This window comes from Loxodonta africana, chromosome 23 (genome assembly GCF_030014295.1).
Source record: "Loxodonta africana isolate mLoxAfr1 chromosome 23, mLoxAfr1.hap2, whole genome shotgun sequence".
NCBI classification, from domain to species: domain Eukaryota; kingdom Metazoa; phylum Chordata; class Mammalia; order Proboscidea; family Elephantidae; genus Loxodonta; species Loxodonta africana.
Window position 1 is genome coordinate 60,751,324 of NC_087364.1, and position 18,212 is coordinate 60,769,535.

The window sequence follows — 18,212 nt, forward strand, 5'->3', positions numbered from 1 at the left end:
GGAATTAACATCATTACCCATAAAATTTTAATTACTATTCAAATGTATATTGAAACACACAGTATTGTGTTTTAATACTATTATAAGTTATATCTGAACCTCTTTAGAAACAATCATTACGTCTAAAGATATTTTTTCTGTTTAAATTTTTTTTTGTTTTACATTGCTTCTGGAATTCTTTTAAGAGACATTGTCGTAAGCCAACCATGAACATTTTAACCTGTAATCAACAGATTTATCAAAATACTTCAATGAAACTGAACTATATTGGATTTATACAAAGGATTATAATATTTTAAATATGAAAATCATCAGACTAAATCAAGATTTTAAAAATTAACAAAGTTTTTGGACCACTACTGATTGATACAGGAGTGTATGAAGCCAAATTTAGCTAGGTAGGATTTGGGTAAACTAAAAGAGTACTGTAAGGTTTATATAACAGTGCCACTAATATGCAATGTTCTATTATGTTAACGTCAGCATCTCCTATAAATTAGCAGAAAATGTATTACTGAAGTAATGAATTGATGAATGATAAAACAGCTATGATGAGAGAAATGGTTCTTCAAAATTAAATGGCCCTTGATGTCCTGCATAAAAAGCGCCTATGTCGTGCCGTTACTAAAACTGACCGCTGATGCTGAATCTTAACAGTTCTGTGCCTTCCTTGACAGATTTTATAAATAATAATTTTACTTTTAAAGTTTATCGCAGCTACTTTACTTCAGAATCTTTTCCCTTATTATAAAATGCTATAGCAGCCATACTTGCTTTTACTTTAAAGAATTATTCTTCATAGGTCAAAGAAGCATTGGACACTCAAAAACCAAGCATATCTAAATTACCTTCTATTTAGTCTAGAGACTGCTTATTGAAAAAGGACAAATCTTTTTAGACTTGCCAGCCTACCAAAAGACTAAAGACTAGACTTCAAGCGTCTAACTGACCCTCCAGCCGACTAAGAGACTTAGGCTAAAATTCAAACATTCCTCTCCCAGAAAAGACGTAGACGGCACCTGAGAAGACTGCTTATATTTCCCAGGATTTCCGGACCAGGCCTGAATACTCCCTTTATGAAAACAGCTGAAATCTTTGAACTGTGTTTTCTTATTTTCATTATTGTATTCCTTATCAATAGTCTATATCACACCAATTTTATCATATAGTAACCTTAAGACTAGTTACTCTTAGGTTAATTCTTATTGTCTTTAAAGTAATCTAGTTCTGTTGACTTAATCTCATAGAATGTTAGGGAATTTAAGAGCAGAAATACTTGGAGTCAGTTTTTTTCAGTTATTCCAGTCATACTTTTCATTATAAGTTTACTCCAGTTCTAAAGTGTTATTCCCTGTTTTAAGTATCTTTCCTTGTAAAACCCATACCCCTTGCCTTTAATGCTACTGACATATTAATTCCCTGAGCCCTACATTGCCCTTGACATACCTCAAGGACTACCCTGTTTTCAGTAGACACGTTATAGTATTATCCCTTGTTTTAGTACCTTGTTATTAATGCAAACTGTGGAAGCCATTATTCTCTGCCTAATACTTATTGCATTTGAAATAGCCAGCTTTTATTTTACATGCTCGGTAGCCTTTTGTCATATTGCGTTTCATTAGAGTTCATTATTTAGAACCTCGAGTAATGCAAATCATTGAGGTGGTTGTACTCTGCTTAGTACTTATTACACTTGAGATAGTTCTAGTTTATCAATTTACAGTCATTCCTTAGTAATTCCCCAGCCTTTTAGTCTTACTCCTTTAAAGTAACTTATGTTGACATTATTGATTTTCTTTTCATTATCGCAATAGTTTTAATATCAGTTATTTGACTACCCTGTTGTACAGTTTTAATAGTAATAATTCTTTTTTGCTTTTGAGATCATCAGGTTTGATCAACTGGGACTAGTAAGAATTACAATTGATATTTTTACAATTTACTTCATACTTAATCATTCTGTCTCTTGTTGGCTTATTTTGTTATTATGATGTCTTTTATTTTTAATATTTCATTTTAAAGTTTTTGCCTTTTTTATTTGAAATAACTTTGATTTATATATGATACTTAATGGCATTTACTTAAACGGTTTTCTAAAAGTTACTACATTTTACTGAATGTTTATCATATTAGAAATAATTTCGTTTTATCAACTAAAATTTATTCCTTAGTAAGGCTTTCCTTTTGTACAAGTAAATAAGGTTTTCTTTTACTATAACATTTATTATACCCTTAGTTTATATCTTTAATGGCTTTATTTCATACTCTCAACTGAAGCTACTTAAATATCTTATTAAAAGAATATAATAATTTATTTTGTTTATCACACCTGTCTACCAATACAAGTATACATGAAGACTAATATTTCAACTATTTGTATAGTTTCCATAATCACGTAGAAAGACAATACTTTTGTAAAAACAGCCCAATCGATACTCAGTGGCACCAATTCAACTCAGTATTGTATCTACCATCCCTCTCCAATCATAGCAAATAAGTTTTCAAACCCGTAGATTCTCCAGGACAAAACAAGCTAACGTTTCCTCTAACTATTTTAAATAATACCCAAAAAGAATGAACTTTTAACTATGCTCTGTAACTCTAACTAAAAATCAGATAGTTTTATTGCTTATTGTTATTCAAAAGAATTTGGCTTCAACCTTAGTTGAGAGTCTCCAGTATGTCAAATTGTTCCTCTCAGTCCAGCCTTGCTTTATTCACATTCCCATAATAACAAGATCACTGAAGCAGAATATTTAAACAATAGCATGGTGAAGAAACATAGTCAGATGATGCCCAGCTACGCTCCCCTAGAGTCTTAAGAACTTGCAAATAACAAACTGATTTTAATGATTAACAACAGTGCTTGTAGTGGTGCCCAGCTATCCATCTGTCTCAGTCATCTAGTGCTGCTGTAACAGAAATACCCCAAGTGGATGGCTTTAACAAAGAGGAATTAATTTCTTCACAGTAAAATACTAAAAGTCCAAATTCAGGGCATCAGCTCCAGGGGAAGGCTTTCTCTTTCTGTTGGCCTTCTCGTCAATCTTCCCCTGGACTAGGAGTTTTTCCATGCAGAGACCCCAGGTCCAAAAGATGCGCTATGCTCCTGGCACTGCTTTCTTGGTGGTATGAGGTCCCCCTGTCTCTCTGCTCACTTCTCTCTTTTATATCTCAAGAGATTGCCTCAAGACAATCCAATCTTGTAGATTGAGTCCTGCCTCACTAACACAACTGCCCCCCATCCTCCCCCATTAACATCGTAGAGGCAGGATTTACAACGAATAGGAAAATCACACAATACTGGTAATCATGGCCCAGCCAAATTGGTACACAAATTTTTGGGGGGATGTAATTCAATCCATGACACCATCCAATGACATCCGAGCCTCATTGTTTGTCTTAATAATGTCCAGGGTCTCAAATGACTTACAAGGTAAGCAGCCACTCTTTTTAACCCTTGCAGAAAATGGCTTACTCCTTTGTTAGTGACATGAGACTAGCTCACTCTGAAAATGAGGCCCTACAATGAGTAAGGAGACAGTCCTGACCCAAGGACAAAGTAGTCCATGCAGAAGAAATGTATTCTTAAGTCTGATCATTGAATTCCCAGAGGAATTCTTGATCAATAGTGAGGAGTGCCGAAGAGCATTCCAAAGTTAAAAGCATTGGTGTGACTGCGATTTCTAGCTAGGGTCTGAGCCAAATCCTTTCTTATCCTAAGCGACTCCATCTTACATTTCTAAGTGTAAGTCTCTGTCATATCGCAGCTTGTCATTTTTGCCTCCCTACTCTGCTATACCTCGAATATACCATCGACTGCCAAAAGAATGAACAAACTTGTCTTGGAAGAAGTACAGCCAGAATGCTTCTTAGAAGCGAGGATGGCGAGACTCTGTCTCATATACTCTGAACATTTTGTCAGGACGGATCAGTCCCTGGAGAAGGACATCAAGCTTGATAAAGTAGAGGGTCAGTAAAAAAAGAGGAAGACCTTCAACGAGATGGATTGACACAGTGGCTGCAACATGGGGCTGAGGCATAATAATGATTGTAAGGATGGCACAGGACCGGGCAGTGTTTCATTCTGTTGTATGTAGGGTTGCTATGAGTTGAAACTGACTTGGCAGCACCTAACAACAACGACTGTGCTAGAGGAAGTGCTTATGGTTAGAAATGGCCAATGTTAAAAAAAAAAAAAAAAAGATAATTCAAGACCTATAAGTGTTAGACAGAAGTGTGAAACATATGACTCTATCTACTATGCCAGTTCTCAGAAAATGCCCCTGTCGCCCTCCCTCGAAAAATGTTTTTGTAGCCTGTACCTAGGTCCTTATGAAGCCTTGTATTTTTTTTATAACCTCGTTCAACCCAAGGGGCCCTAACCCCCTTTAAAACTTTTAATTAGAATACACTAATATTAAAAAGTTATGGTTTTTCTGTATCACCTAGAGTCATCCTTGCAAAAGATGTCATCACCTGCCAGGATGGTCAACTGAGGCATTGCCACCTACAGCTTTGTATGTATTAACCAATCAATTTTTTTTTTTTATCTGTAATCTGCTTCTTTGGGTTTTTTTCTTCCTAAGTCTTTGTATTGTTGTAGTCCCTCTGGAACACATTGTTGGATTTCTCCCAGCACTGTGTCTCCCTGTTTTGCAGAACTCTTTCTTTGTTTTTAAACCTAAACAGATGCATGGTGTTCCCACTACAGCATTCTAAATAACTAGTCTTTTAAGGCTGAGGTGGCCAATCACTGCTCTCCCTCATTTTCTCCTCACTCATCTCCACCTACACCAGCCATCCTGCCTTTCCTCTAAGTGCCAAGTGTGTGCCACTCTGAGGGGAGAGCTTTGTGTGGCTGTGCACAGCCTGTCCCATGCACAATGGCTCAGCTTAAGGAACAATGGGGAGGAGTCTGAAAGGTAGCCCATGTGCAACGAGTCATGCACTGAGCCCAGGCCCAGGGGTCCCTTTTCCTGATTTTTCAGTGGTGGCCTGGCAGCCGCCCCAGAACCCTTGCATTTGCTGTTTCTCTCTGCCTTCTTCTATCTCAAATACTCCCATCCCAGATGTCCTCCTCCCTTCATTCAGGTCTCTGCTCAACGTTAACCACTTCTCAAAAACCTTTGTTGCCCACCTTCTCTAAAATGGCAGCCCTTATCACTCTCTACCCCCTCACTCTATGTTATAGATTGACTTATGTCCTCCCAAAATATGTGTTGTAAATCCCAACCTCTCTGCCTGCTCTTATAATCTCATTTGGAAATGGGTTGTCTTTGTTATGTTAATAAGGCAGGATTAGTATAGGCTGTATCTCAAGTCAGTCTCTTTTGCGATATATAAGAGATTAAATGAGGGAGCAGGGCAGAGATGGGGGAAGAGAGATGCCAAGGCACATGAAGATGGCCCAGGAGCAGAAGCTAAAAGAGGCAAGGACCTTCCTCCAAGCTGACAGAGAGAAAGCCTTCCCTTGGAGATGATGCCATGAATTCAGACTTCTAGCCTCCTAAACTGTGAGAAAATAAGTTTCTGTTTCTTAAAGCTGTCCGCTTGTGGTGTTTCTGTTACAGCAGCACTAGGTAACTGAGACACCATGCTTTATTTTCTTCATGTTTTCACTATCCGACATTAGAATATATAATGTATGGTGCGACATGTATTGAGTCATTTCTTTCTCCATACTGAACTGAGGGCAGGGGTTTTGCTTTATGCTCTATACCCAGCCCCACTGTCATGGATTGAATTGTGTCCCCCCAAAATATCTGCCAACATGGCTAAGCCATGATTCCCAGTATTGTGTGGTTGCCCACCATTTTGTGATCTGATGTGATTTTCCTATGTTTTGTAAATCCTACCTCTATAATGTTAATAAGGCAGGATTAGAGGCAGTTATGTTAACGAGGCAGGACTCAATCTACAAGATTGGATTGTGTCAAGTCAATCTTTTTTGAGATATAAAAGAGAAAAGCAAGCAGAGAGATGGGGGACCTTGTACTATCAAGAAAGCAACACCGGGAGCAGAGCTCATCCTTTGGACCTAGGGTCCCTGTGCTGAGAGGATCCTAGAGTATGGGAAGATTGATGACAAGGACCTTCCTCCAGGGCCAATGGACAGAAAGCCTTCCCCTGGAGCTGGCACCCTGAATTCAGACTTCTAGCCTCCTGGACTGTGAGAGAATAAACTACTGTTTGTTAGAGCCATCCGCTTGTGGTATTTCTGTTATAGCAGCACTAGATGACTAAGACACCATCTCAGAGTGCCCAACACGTACAACAAACAATAACCCATTGCCATCAAGTCGATATCCGACTCATAGCGACCCTATAGGACAGAGTAGAACTGTCCTATAGGGTTTCCAAGGAGTAGCTGGTGGATTTGAACTGCTGACCTTTTGGTTAATAGCCAAATGCTTAACCACTGTACCACCAGGGCTCCATCTGGCACACAGTGGGCACTTAACAAACATTAGCAGAGTGACTGAAAGACCTTCCCACAAAGCTTTCTAAGGCCAGAGTTAGGGTCAACTCAGAATATTTGTGTTGACCCTGCTTGGGCAGAATCTTCCCTAATTAACTGACTTCCAGAACCCGGAAGTGTGAAACCAAAATAGAAAATAAAGCTGTTGACTGTGAACCTCAGTGACCAGGGCAGTAGCATCTGGACTTTAGCATCAATCACTAGGGAATCTTCAACAGAAAAGATGTGTGCCTCCTGTCACACCCCACCCTGCTGAGCCTCTGATATAAGGCTCATTGACGTGGTGGGCTAGCAATTTATTAGAAAGATACAACCAACATATGACATGAGCCGTTGTGATAGGAAAGAGTTACAAAGCGTTGATTTGAATTTTAAAGGTCAATTCTAACAAAGTAGTTTGTATCAAAGAGAATTCCTCAAATCTCTTCTATTAATAGCATTCAGCACCCCTGCTGCTGAGCAGAGTCTGTTTAATATTCCCTCTCACCATGTTTTCACCTTAGTGAAACACAGAGAAGCAAATGTCAGTGCCAACGTAGTCCTTGAGACCGTATAAAAAATTTGCCCCCTCTTTGCCTGTGGCCTGGGCTTTTAGAACCTAGCAGATCCTCCTCCTGAAAGCCTGGTTTTAGAATGCGCAGAGTTTCGCACAGGTCCTAAGGGCTTTTCAGACCACGGCACACTAACAGTTGACCCGCAGGCGAGAGCGCAGCCGAGCGTGCAGTTGCGGAAAGAAAACTCACTCCCGGGACTAACACTTGGGTGTTCTGACGTGTGGGGCGCGCACAGAGCCCCAAGGCTGGCCGCCTGTGGGAAGAACAGCAGAGGGAGCAGCCAGGCCTGGGTTGCCATCAGGGTTTGTTGAGGGTCTTCTCCACGTGCCACTCCGTGTGCCCTCCCTGGGACTAGGCAACGCTTGCAGGTGCCAGGTGATCTGCCACCTTCCCACGAAGGTGGAGGCGAAAGGCAGAGTCCAGCTCAGAGCTAGCTGCAGAGATGCCAGGAGAAGAGCTCCGCGAAACGTATCTGAGAGGCGGAGGAGGATTGGGGTTCAACATCAATAATTGAAGGAGTAGGGGCAGAACTTTAAGTGCCATCCATCTTGGTTGAGCTTGGATTTTATCTCACCTGATGTGCTCCATAAGAAACAGAGTTTTATATTTTCAACATTAAAAACAAGCAAAGAAACCCGTTGCCATCAAGTTGATTCCGACTCATGGCGACCCCTTGTGTTAAAGAGTAGAACTGCTGTATAGGGTTTTCTAGGCTGAAATCTTCACGGAAGCAGATTGCCAGGCCTTTCTCCCTTGGTGCTGTTGAGTGGGTTTGAACCACCCACCCTTAGGTTAAGAGTGGAGCGCAAAGCGTCTGTGCCACCCAGGGACCTCTTCCGTCATTAGGGGGGTGGTTTCATATCTGTGTGTGATGACACAGGAAGGGTGCGGCTCCTGGTGGTTCCTGGGAAAAGAATAATTTGTACCTTGTTGCTTGACCTTTTAAAAAAAGGGAGGGTTATCCCAATTTTAATGCCTCCTGTTCTTTACATTTTGTGTATTTTCTTTGATAACAGCGTATCATGATGTTCCTTAGCCCTGAGTGCAAAAAGTATATCGGGATGTATTTTGTCCTTCTAGCCCTTTCCCTAAATTCACAGTTCCCCTAAACCTGCCCTAAGATGACCCCCTCACTGCTAATCCTACACCAGGGTGAAAGTCTGTAACATTTCCACCAGGACTTTCCCCACATCTTATGGGAAGGTGTTTATATTACAGGCCTTCAAATTGCCAGCTGAGAACTCTATCAGAAAGGATTTTCTTTTGGAATGTGTAAGGAGTCCTGAGCCTTTATGTGATAGCTGGGGAAAATTTGGCTGTGGTGACCACCCTGGGCCCTCTCTCCTCTTCTGCCCCCTGAATGGCTAACCGCCTGGAATCATGATGTCATGTGGGGCCCTACAAGGCCTGTCAGTGGTCCAGGGTGAAATCGGGAAGGTGGACCTTTGGGGGGAGCTCTTTTGGCCATTTCCCAAGCCCCTTCTATTCCTTCCTACTGGGCAGTTTTTTAAGTCCAGCTCCTTCATTGTTCAAGTGAGGAAACCAAAGCTCAGAGAAGCAAAGTCATGTTCAAGATCACACAGCTGGGACTAAAATCCTTTGCTGCTTTTCTGACTCCCAGTTCTGTGCTTTCTCTGAGACTACATAGGTGCATGCCGTGAGGGGGTAGAAAGAGCCTGCACTTGAAGTCTGAATTTGCCACGTAGCAGCTATGTGACCTTGGGCAAGTTATTCAACCTCTCTGAGCCATAGATTTCTGGTCTATAAGAGAAACCATAGTACTTTCCTGCAAGGTTGTTATGAAGATTACTGTCTAAAAAGTGCCAGGCACAGAGTAGGTATCAGTAAAAGGTAGACTTTTTTTTGTTACTGCTATTCCCACGCTCCCCTTGCTTTCAGACAAAGAACAACCAACCTCGCCACGATATTGCAAAACACCTTCTTAGAACGTTACAACTTTCAAGAGTGTTTATCTTTTAGTAGAAATCCTTGAAAACGAAAAGCCATGGAGATTTACAGGGGTGAACTCTTAGTAATGGGCTGGACATCTGGTCACAATGGACTTAACTGCAGTGAGGGGAGCTCTGCCTGAAGGCGTTGGGAGGAAGCCGCTGGTGTGAGAACATAAAAGGGATTGATAGACACCAGTGGTGGCGTCTAGGCAAGCAACCAGCCTCAGGCGGGAAGAGTGGCCACGTTCGGGAAATGACGTCTAGGTAGGCTGAAGGTGAACAGAGCACAGAAACCAGAAATACTGAAGTTGGATGTGCTTGTAGGCCTGAGTAGCTGACATCCGGGTGACTTGGATCTGGTGGGGTCTCAGGCCCTGGTCTCCTTTCAGGACCTGGGAGAAGATGGTGGTGGTGTGTCTTGGTTATCTAGTGCTGCTGTAACAGAAATACCACAAGTGGATGGATTTTACAAAGAGAAATTATTCTCTCACAGTCTAGGAGGCTAGAAGTTCAAATTCAGGGCATCAGCTTCAAAGGAAGGCTTTCTCTCTCTGTCGGCTCTGGAGGAAGGTCCTTGTCATTAATTTTCCCTTTGTCAAGGAGCTTCTAAGGAACAGGGACCCGGAGTGCAAAGGACGCACTCTGTTCCCGGTACTGCTTTCTTGGTGGTATGAGGTCCCCTTTCTCTCTGTTCGCTTCTCTCTTTTATATCTCAAAAGAGATTGGCTCAAGACACAATCCAATCTTGTAAATTGAACCCTGCTTCGTTAACATAACTGCTGCCTATCCCACCTCATTAACATCATAGAGGTAGGATTTACAACACAGGAAAATCACATCAGAAGACAAAATGGTGGACAATCACACAATACTGGGAATCACGGCCTAGCCAAATTAATACACATATTTTGGGGGGACACAATTCAATCCATGTCATGGGGGCAGACTGGCAATTCCTAACATACAGGCTACTGCTTATGCTCTTTCAAGTCTGGCAAGAAGAGCTTTTATATGTCAAAATGTTAGTTGCTATTGATATTCTTATTTGCATAAAAGAGTTTTTTTTTTTTTTTTTTAATAGAGAATTTCTAGGGGAAAAACTAATTAAATTCTAATCCATTGGCAATATAGGAAAACCTGGTGGTGTAGTGGTTCAGTGCTACGGCTGCTAACCAAAGGGTCGGCAGTTCGAATCTGCCAGGTGCTCCTTGGGAACTCTATGGGGCAGTTCTACTCTGTCCTATAGGGTCACTATGAGTTGGAATCGACTTGACAGCAGTGGGTTTGAATTTATAAGTATTTGGGATGCTAAGAACTTATCGTGGTTACCAATTGAACTGTTATGAAAGTGTATTTGAGCAATTTCTTTTCTTTAAGGTTGTTTCCTTGCTGTAAATTCCCCAAAATGGAATTATGAGATCAAAATATATGTCAATTATCTTTTTTGAAAAAACTGAGATTTTTCTAATCATTACGCTATCAACCCAAAGCCCACATAGGTCTCCCACCCCATAGACCACACAAATCCACCAAACTTACCCCAGACTTTGCCCTGGACCTGGGATACACATACTACATGTGCACGAAGGTTTTAGCAAGGCCAGCCTGGAGGCAGAGCAAGCTGATTCATGCTGGCCTCTGCCCAAGCCTAACCTCAGCCCCAGGGAGAGGCAGAGAGGAAATGCTGCCCCTCTTTGCTTAGAGAACTCGTGCCCGTGCAGTGGAGGGAAGTAGGATACAGAATTGAACTGGAAAAGGAATTTTGTAAGGGTTGTATTAGAATTTATTGTTATCAGGAGCTTTCATGATAACTGACCCTATTCGATTAAAAATGGGGGTAACCAAATCTTTTGCCACCCATTACTTCCCGTTTTGGTATTCCAAAGGAAACTGAGGTGTATGCCATGATTTCTGTCCTCACTCAGCACTGTCCTCAGCCTGCTGGTCTGTAAGCTCCATGAGGGCAAGATCCTGCCCCATTGCATAACCACACTATCGCCAGCACTGGTACAGTGCCAGGTGTGCAATAAATGTTAAATTTGTAAATGGATGAATGTAGTCCTAGAAATAGGAAACTTCTAATAAATGAGACAATCTAGTTATTTGTCTCTAGGGAACTTTCTATCTAAGCTGCACAGAACCAGTAAAAACCAATTGCCTTTGAGTCGGTGCCAACTCATGGTAACCCTGTGTGTGTGTAGAATTGTTCTCCACAGGGTTTTTTAAAAAATAATATTTTACTGTGTTTTTGGTGAGAGTTTACACAGCAAATTAGGTTCCCATTTAACAATTTCTACACAAATTATTCAGTGACATTCATTACTCAGTGATTACATTTTTCACAATGTGTCAACATTCTTATTAGTTCCATTCTGGTTGTCACATAAGTTCTTTTTTTTTCTTCCAAATTTTATTTATACCTACTTCTCACTTACTTACTGTCTCATTATCCAACATTTCACACTTACAACAATAGTATCTGACTATCTGACTATTTTGTGCATCAACGATGTACGTCTGGCAATAACGAATGCCGAGGTGCGAGGTGAGAGTAATGCTGGCTGTGATGGTTAAGGTTATGTGTAGACTTGGCTGGGCCATGCGTCTCTGTGGTTTGGCAGTCATGTAATGACGTAATATGGCAGTTATGTAATGACGTAGTCACCTCTGTTTTGTGATCTCATATGGTCGTCCCCTCTTTTCACAGGATGTGGATTTCACATAACAACCTGGTCTTTGGAACCTAACCATGTTGATAAGTGAGAAGTGGGTATATTTTGTTGTTGTTGTTGAGAATATACACAGCAAAACATACACCAATTCAACAGTTTCTATGTGTACAGTTTAGTGACACTGATTGCATTCTTCAAGTTGTGCAACCATTCCCACCTTCCTTTTCTGAGTTGTTCTTCCTTCGTTAACATAAACTAACTGCCCCCTAAGGTTCCCATCTAATCTTTTGAGTTGCTGTTGTCAATTTGATCCCAGATACAGTCTTAAAAGAGCGTAATGCTCAAGGCAGTCCTTAGTTAAGCTAAAATATTGTTTGGTTTTAAGATGACTTCAGGGGATATTTTTGGTTTGAGGTTTAAAGATTATCTCAGGGCAACACATCTTCTCCTCACTTATTGACTCTTTCTTTATCTGATGTTTTGCACTTATGACAATAGTAAAAAACCTAATATCTGACTAATTTGCACATTAATGATGTATGACTGGCAGTAACAAATGCCAAAGTGTGAAGCAAGAGTAACAGTGGCTGTGATGACTGAGGTTATGTGTCAGCTTGGCTAGGCCAGGATTCTCTGTGGTTTGGCAGTTACGTAGTGATGTAATTTGGCATTATGTAATGATACAGTCATCCTCCATTTTGGAATGTGATGTGGTTATCCTCTATTTTTGCATAATACCGGTTTCACTTAATGACCAGCTCTTTGGAACCTAACCATGTAGATAAGTGAGGAGATGGTGTAGTTTCAGGGGTTCATTCACCCTCCGTGGCTACAGAAAGTCTGAATTTCATGAGAATTTGAAATTCTGTTCTGCATTTTCTGCCTTTTGATTAGGATTCGTCTATAGAATCTTGGATCAAAATGTTCAGTAATGGTAGCTGGGCACCATCTAGTTTTTCTGGTCTCATGGCAAAGGAGGCAGTTGTCCATGGAGGCAGTTAGCCACATATTCCATATCCTCCTCCTATTCCTGGCTCTCCTTCTTCCTCTGTTGCTCCAGGTGAATAAAGACCAATTGTGCCTTGGATGGCCACTTGGCTACTTGTAAGCTTTTAAGACCGCAGGCACTACACAACGAAGTAGGAGGTAGAACAGAAGCACTAAATACCTTATTAGACCACTTAACTGAGATGTCTCATGAAACCATGACCCTAAGCCTCCAAACCAAGGAACCAAGTTCTATGAGGTGTTCGGTTGTACATAAACAGCCTCAGCAGCTACTCTTTTGTTTTGTTTTTTCTCGTTGTTGTAAATATATCTATCACAGAACTTTTTGCCAATTCAACTTTTTACAGGTGTACAACTTATTGACAACAATTATAACAATCAGCTGTGCTCCACAGGGTTTTTAATGGCTAATTTTTTAGAAGTAGATCATCAGGCCTTTCTTCCAAGGAGCTTCTGGGTGGATTCAAACTGCCAGCCTTTTGGTTAGCAGCTGGACACATTAACTGTTTCCACCACCCAGGGACTCCTCTAAGCAACATGTAGACCTTTTTTTTTTTTAGTAGCTGACAACACTACCACCAGAATGTTTAACAGGCTGCTACAGTGAACATTAGCCATGTCCTTAATGTAAATACCAGCCTGCATGAAAGGAAATCAATTCCAGGAATTTTCTTGTGAAACGCAACTTTATCAGTATTTTGGGGGCAAACTAAGGGAGCGCTTTGAATTGGGTGGGTGCACATGCCCCGGTTGAGGGAATGAAAATCCGGGCAGGAGGTTAAGGGGTGAGCCAGCAATGCATCCAGGGCTCTATTCCTAAACTGTCTCCCATGAATTAATCATTAGACAATATGCAGTGCTCCACCCATGTTTACTTTACCTTTTCAACATTATATTTCACAAATCTTCCAATAACACCAAAGATATTTTTTCTTCCAAAATCTCTGTTGAAAAATGAAATTATGGCATGAGCAGGACATTTTTTTTTCCATTGTCAATTCTAACTGACTGTTGTTAGTGTATGGATGTGTTATTGATTTTCTAGCCATTTTCGTTTTTTTTTACTTTTGCATTTTTTTGGCTATATCGCTTTGGCTTTCTAATTACACCCTCAGCATTTGCTATAATTATTTTAACATACTATTGGATTTCATTTGCTAATATTTTATTTAGAATTGTTTACTTCTAACTTCATAAACGAAATTGTTCTGTAATTTTTGTGTTATATATTTCGTGTTAGGTTTTGGTGCGAAGGATATGGTAAAGTCATACAATGAATTAAAGAGCTTTCTATCTGTTTCCATGGTCTGAAATGGTTTGAGAAGCATAGAAATGATCACATAATGTTTACTTCCAAATGTGTTGATGTTGGGTGCCACCAAGTCAGTGTTCAGCTCCAAGGAACCCTGTGTGACAGAGTAGAAAACAGAGTTTGCTAGGCTGTAATCTTTACAGAAGCAGATTGCTGGGTCTTTCTCCCTTGGAGCTGCTGGCTGGGCTTGAACTGCCAAGCTTTTGGTTAGCAGCCAAGCACTGAACCATTGTGCCACCAGGGCTCCTTTTCCACAATGTAAGGTTATAATAACATTAGGAAATCTTTCAAAATAATTTAGAATATTGTCAAATTAAAGGTAAAAATTTATGTAATATGGCAATAGATGAAAAAAAAAAGATAAAGTTAAGCAGGTTTTCTAGTAAAAACTCCAAGAAAAACAAAACAGAACGAAACTACTTATACCTCATCAAGACTATGAATTACCAATAATCAGCAGCATCATATTGTTGAGTGAAAAATTAAAGCCACAGACATTAAAATTAAAGACAAAGCTAGGGTAGCCACATTCACCACTATTCTTTCATATTTCTTGGAAGTTTTAACTAATGTAGTAAGACTCCCTCTCCATTAAACTTAAATTTTGGTAGTATATATATTGGAAAAGAGGATAAACTTTTTGCAGCAGTGTGACTGCATTTCTAGAAAATGTAAGACACTTCTTAAAAAAACAGAACAATTAGGGCTTTTAGCTCAATTGCTGAACACAGGATAAATGTGCCACAATCAATCAATAGCTTCCTACTATGTTAGCAATTGCCGTTTGCAATAGTGACAAAGCTTATAAAATAACTTAGAACAAATTCAACAAGAAGGGTACAAGGCATATAAAGAACACCATATTCATGAATAGGAAGATTTAATAATATATAAATGTCAATTCTTAATAAATTAATAGACACATATGATGCAATCCAAATCAAAACGTGAAGCTCTATTTTCCTTGGAACTGAACAAATAATGTAAACACTCGTGTGGAATAAAAACATGCAAAAGTGTCTTGGATAAATTTGGAAAAGAAGGTTAGTGTGGGGGCACTTGCCTTAACAGAAAAATATTTCCTATAAAAGTACTTAAATCAAAGCAAGATAGCTGTGACAAAACTGGAATAGAATTCAGACTCCCAACTATATTTGAGAACTTGGATCATAACGTTTGTGTTTTAATTCAGTGGGAAAGGATGTTTATTAAATGAAGTTGGCATAATTAATTACCCATCTGGGTATCTAGGAGAATAAGGTTTAGTGTTAGATTGCCTGGGTTCACGTTCCAGTTTTGTGTCTTAGTAATTAAGTAAACTTAGCTAGTACTTTCAGTTCTCTAATCCTCAATTTTCTGACCTATGTGAAATGTATTCGCAGAGGATCTGACATCTAGAAAGGGGTAAGTACATGCTAGCTATTACTGTACCTCTTATTATCTCCCCACACTGTATAAATATAAAATCCAAATGGATTAAAGATCTAAATTTAAAAAACAAAACAATAAAAATCACAGAAGAACATATTAGAGATTATTTGTATAATCTCAGTCTGGGGTTGACTTAGTCTATAGCAAGACAGGAATTCCAGAAGCCACAAAAAACAAGCAAATGAGTTCAACATCAGAAAAATCAGAAACTTCTGCCTAGCACAAAATTGTAATCAAAGTCAATATAGGACAGACAAGGAATTCATATCTTTAAAATACAAAGAATTCTTAATTTCTGAGAAAAAATTTGTTAAAAAAAGAAAAATGGGCAAAGGATATGAATCGTCAATTCACAAATGAAGAACTTCATGTAGCTAAGAAGAATAAACAGAGATGCTCAACTACACTAAGCCCGGGAAATGCAAATTACATTAGTAGTGAGCTGTTTTTCTTTCTTTTTTATCTACCAGATTGACAAATGTATGCATTTATCAATTTATAAAAGCCATAACATTGAACACTGAAGTATGGAACAACAGGCAGTTGGTTTCAAGCATTGCTGGGTAGAGCCTGAGCTGCTATAATCCTTGGGAAAGTTAATTGCAAAATCAATTAAAACTATACGTGCAAATACTTTTTAACTCAGCAATTCCACTTTTTAAAATCTAGCTTATATGATAAAAGCACCAATATTAAAGAAAGTTTGCTACAGCCTTTTTTGTAGACCACCTCTCCAACAAACAAACAAAAAACTGAAAATAATCTGAAGGTTCCTAAATAAAGAAATGGATGAACAAATTTTGGAATATTATGCAGTTCTTAAAAAAAAAAGGTACTTATATGTATTGACCTGGAGAAACAAGAAAGTTCCAGAGTAATGACATAATAAGCCAGTTGCCTTGAGTGGATTCCGACTCATGGCAACCCCATGTGGTCAGGGTAGAACTGTGCCCTGTAGGGTTTTCAATGGCTGGTTCTTTTTCATAAGTAGATCACCAGGCCTTTCTTCCAAGGTGCCTCTGGGTGGACTCAGAACCTCCTACCTCTCAGCTGGCAGCTAAGCACGTTAACCATTTGCAACGCCACATAATAGCTAACATTTCCTGCGGATTTAAAATATCCTAGGCCATTTACAGGAACCCTAGTGGCATAGTGGTTAAGAGCTATGGCTGCTAACCAAAAGGTCAGCAGTTTGAATCCACCAGGTGCTCCTTGGGAACCCTATGAGGTAGTTCTACTCTGTCCCATAGGGTCACTATGAGTCGGAATTGACTCGATGGCAATGGGTTTTATGGTTTAGGTTGTTTACATGCAATGGCCTAAATGTGAGGGTTCTCTCTCACCTCATCCGTATCCTCCTTGGTGGTGTACGCTGGGTTTAGACTATGTCTGCTCTGTTTCACTTGATTTGTCTCCCAGAAATGTATTGTCCATTGGTGACTTCCTCTCGGTTCTCTTTGCTATTTTAATTTTCTCCCCTCTCCTCCTTTCTAAAAATATCTATACAGTGATAGTCTCTGGAACAACAGGAGGCAACTGAGTATGTTTAGTCAACTCTCATGAACACTTAATGTCGTTTTGTTAAACAAAAAATGGGGAAAGAGCAGGCTGCATATATATGCATTGATTTGTATGCATGAGGGCAGAGGGAGCTATGAAAGGATGCACAAAACAGTTAACATTTTTAACTAAGAGAGGTAAAAGACTGAAGATTTGAGACATAGGCAATCTGTTGTCTGGAGTGGAAAAGCCCTGGTGATTTTGTAAATTACATTATTTCACATTGCAGCTGTGGCTATAACCTGAATGAACAAGGCACTCTGTTGTCATCACATTACTTTGTCTCTTTGGAATTAGTTACTCACAAAGAAGGCAAAACACTGTAACTGCTAAGACCAATCTTCTTAATTAAGGCCTCCAAGCCAAACAGTCTTTTCAAGTTCCGATAGCTAGGAATAACTCATACTGTTTAAGAATTTAAGAACACCGTTTGTCAGATTTCTCTTTAAAATTTTTGAAAGATCTGTAGAGAAAAGCCTAGAAGAGAAGAAAAAGGAAATTACATTTACGAACACTTTTGCGACGTGTTCTGGAGTATAAGGAGATTTAAAAGCTGAGGAGCTCTAGTGGTGCAGGGGTTAATTAAGCGCTGGGCTGCTAACCAAAAGGTGACAGTTCAAAGCCACCAGCTGCTCCGTGAGAGAAAGATGTGGCAGTCTGCTTCCCTAAAGATTACAGCCTTGGAAACCTTATGGGGCAGTTCTACTCTGTCATATAGGGTTGCTATGAGTCGGAATGGACTCCATGGCACCCGGTTAGCCTTGATACGTATGCGTTTGTAAAATTGTTTTCCTTGCTTCTGTTCGTCAGCGGAGTAAGCTCATTAAAAGTCAACTGAACAGCCTGTTCCACTATCAGCAGACTAAACCACAGGATTAACGAATATTCTAGTGAAAGCAATCAAATTTATTAATGTCCTCTTGGAGCTGTCGTCTAAATGATGAATGTAAACATAATAATTTGGTATCCATTAATCAAATGAATTAATTCCTCTGTCTGCTATTTCTGGTATACTCCAAATTTCCTGATAATAAAAGAAGAAAAAGTGAAAAGAAGTATTTTGTTTATTTTCAGAAAGGATAACTTTGGAAGAAGAATAAACTCGAAGGGGCGTAAACAATTAATTTGCATGATTTGGCAATTCCTGGTTTTGGCAAAAGCACAAGGAAAGAGCTTGTGAGTCTGACCGACTGGATAGATAACCACATTGTATAGTTGGGGGAATTTAGAGCCAAAATGATT

General features: G+C 39.7%; 1 long non-coding RNA gene across 1 annotated transcript in view; it reads left to right on the forward strand.

The window, feature by feature from the left end:
• Positions 1 to 18,212, forward strand: part of LOC135228577 (uncharacterized) — a 35,621-nt gene that overhangs the window by 2,472 nt on the left and 14,937 nt on the right. Inside the window, exon 2 of the long non-coding RNA XR_010319147.1 lies at positions 4,453 to 4,520. This is a non-coding gene — a long non-coding RNA (uncharacterized LOC135228577). The remainder of the gene's footprint in view (positions 1 to 4,452; positions 4,521 to 18,212) is intronic.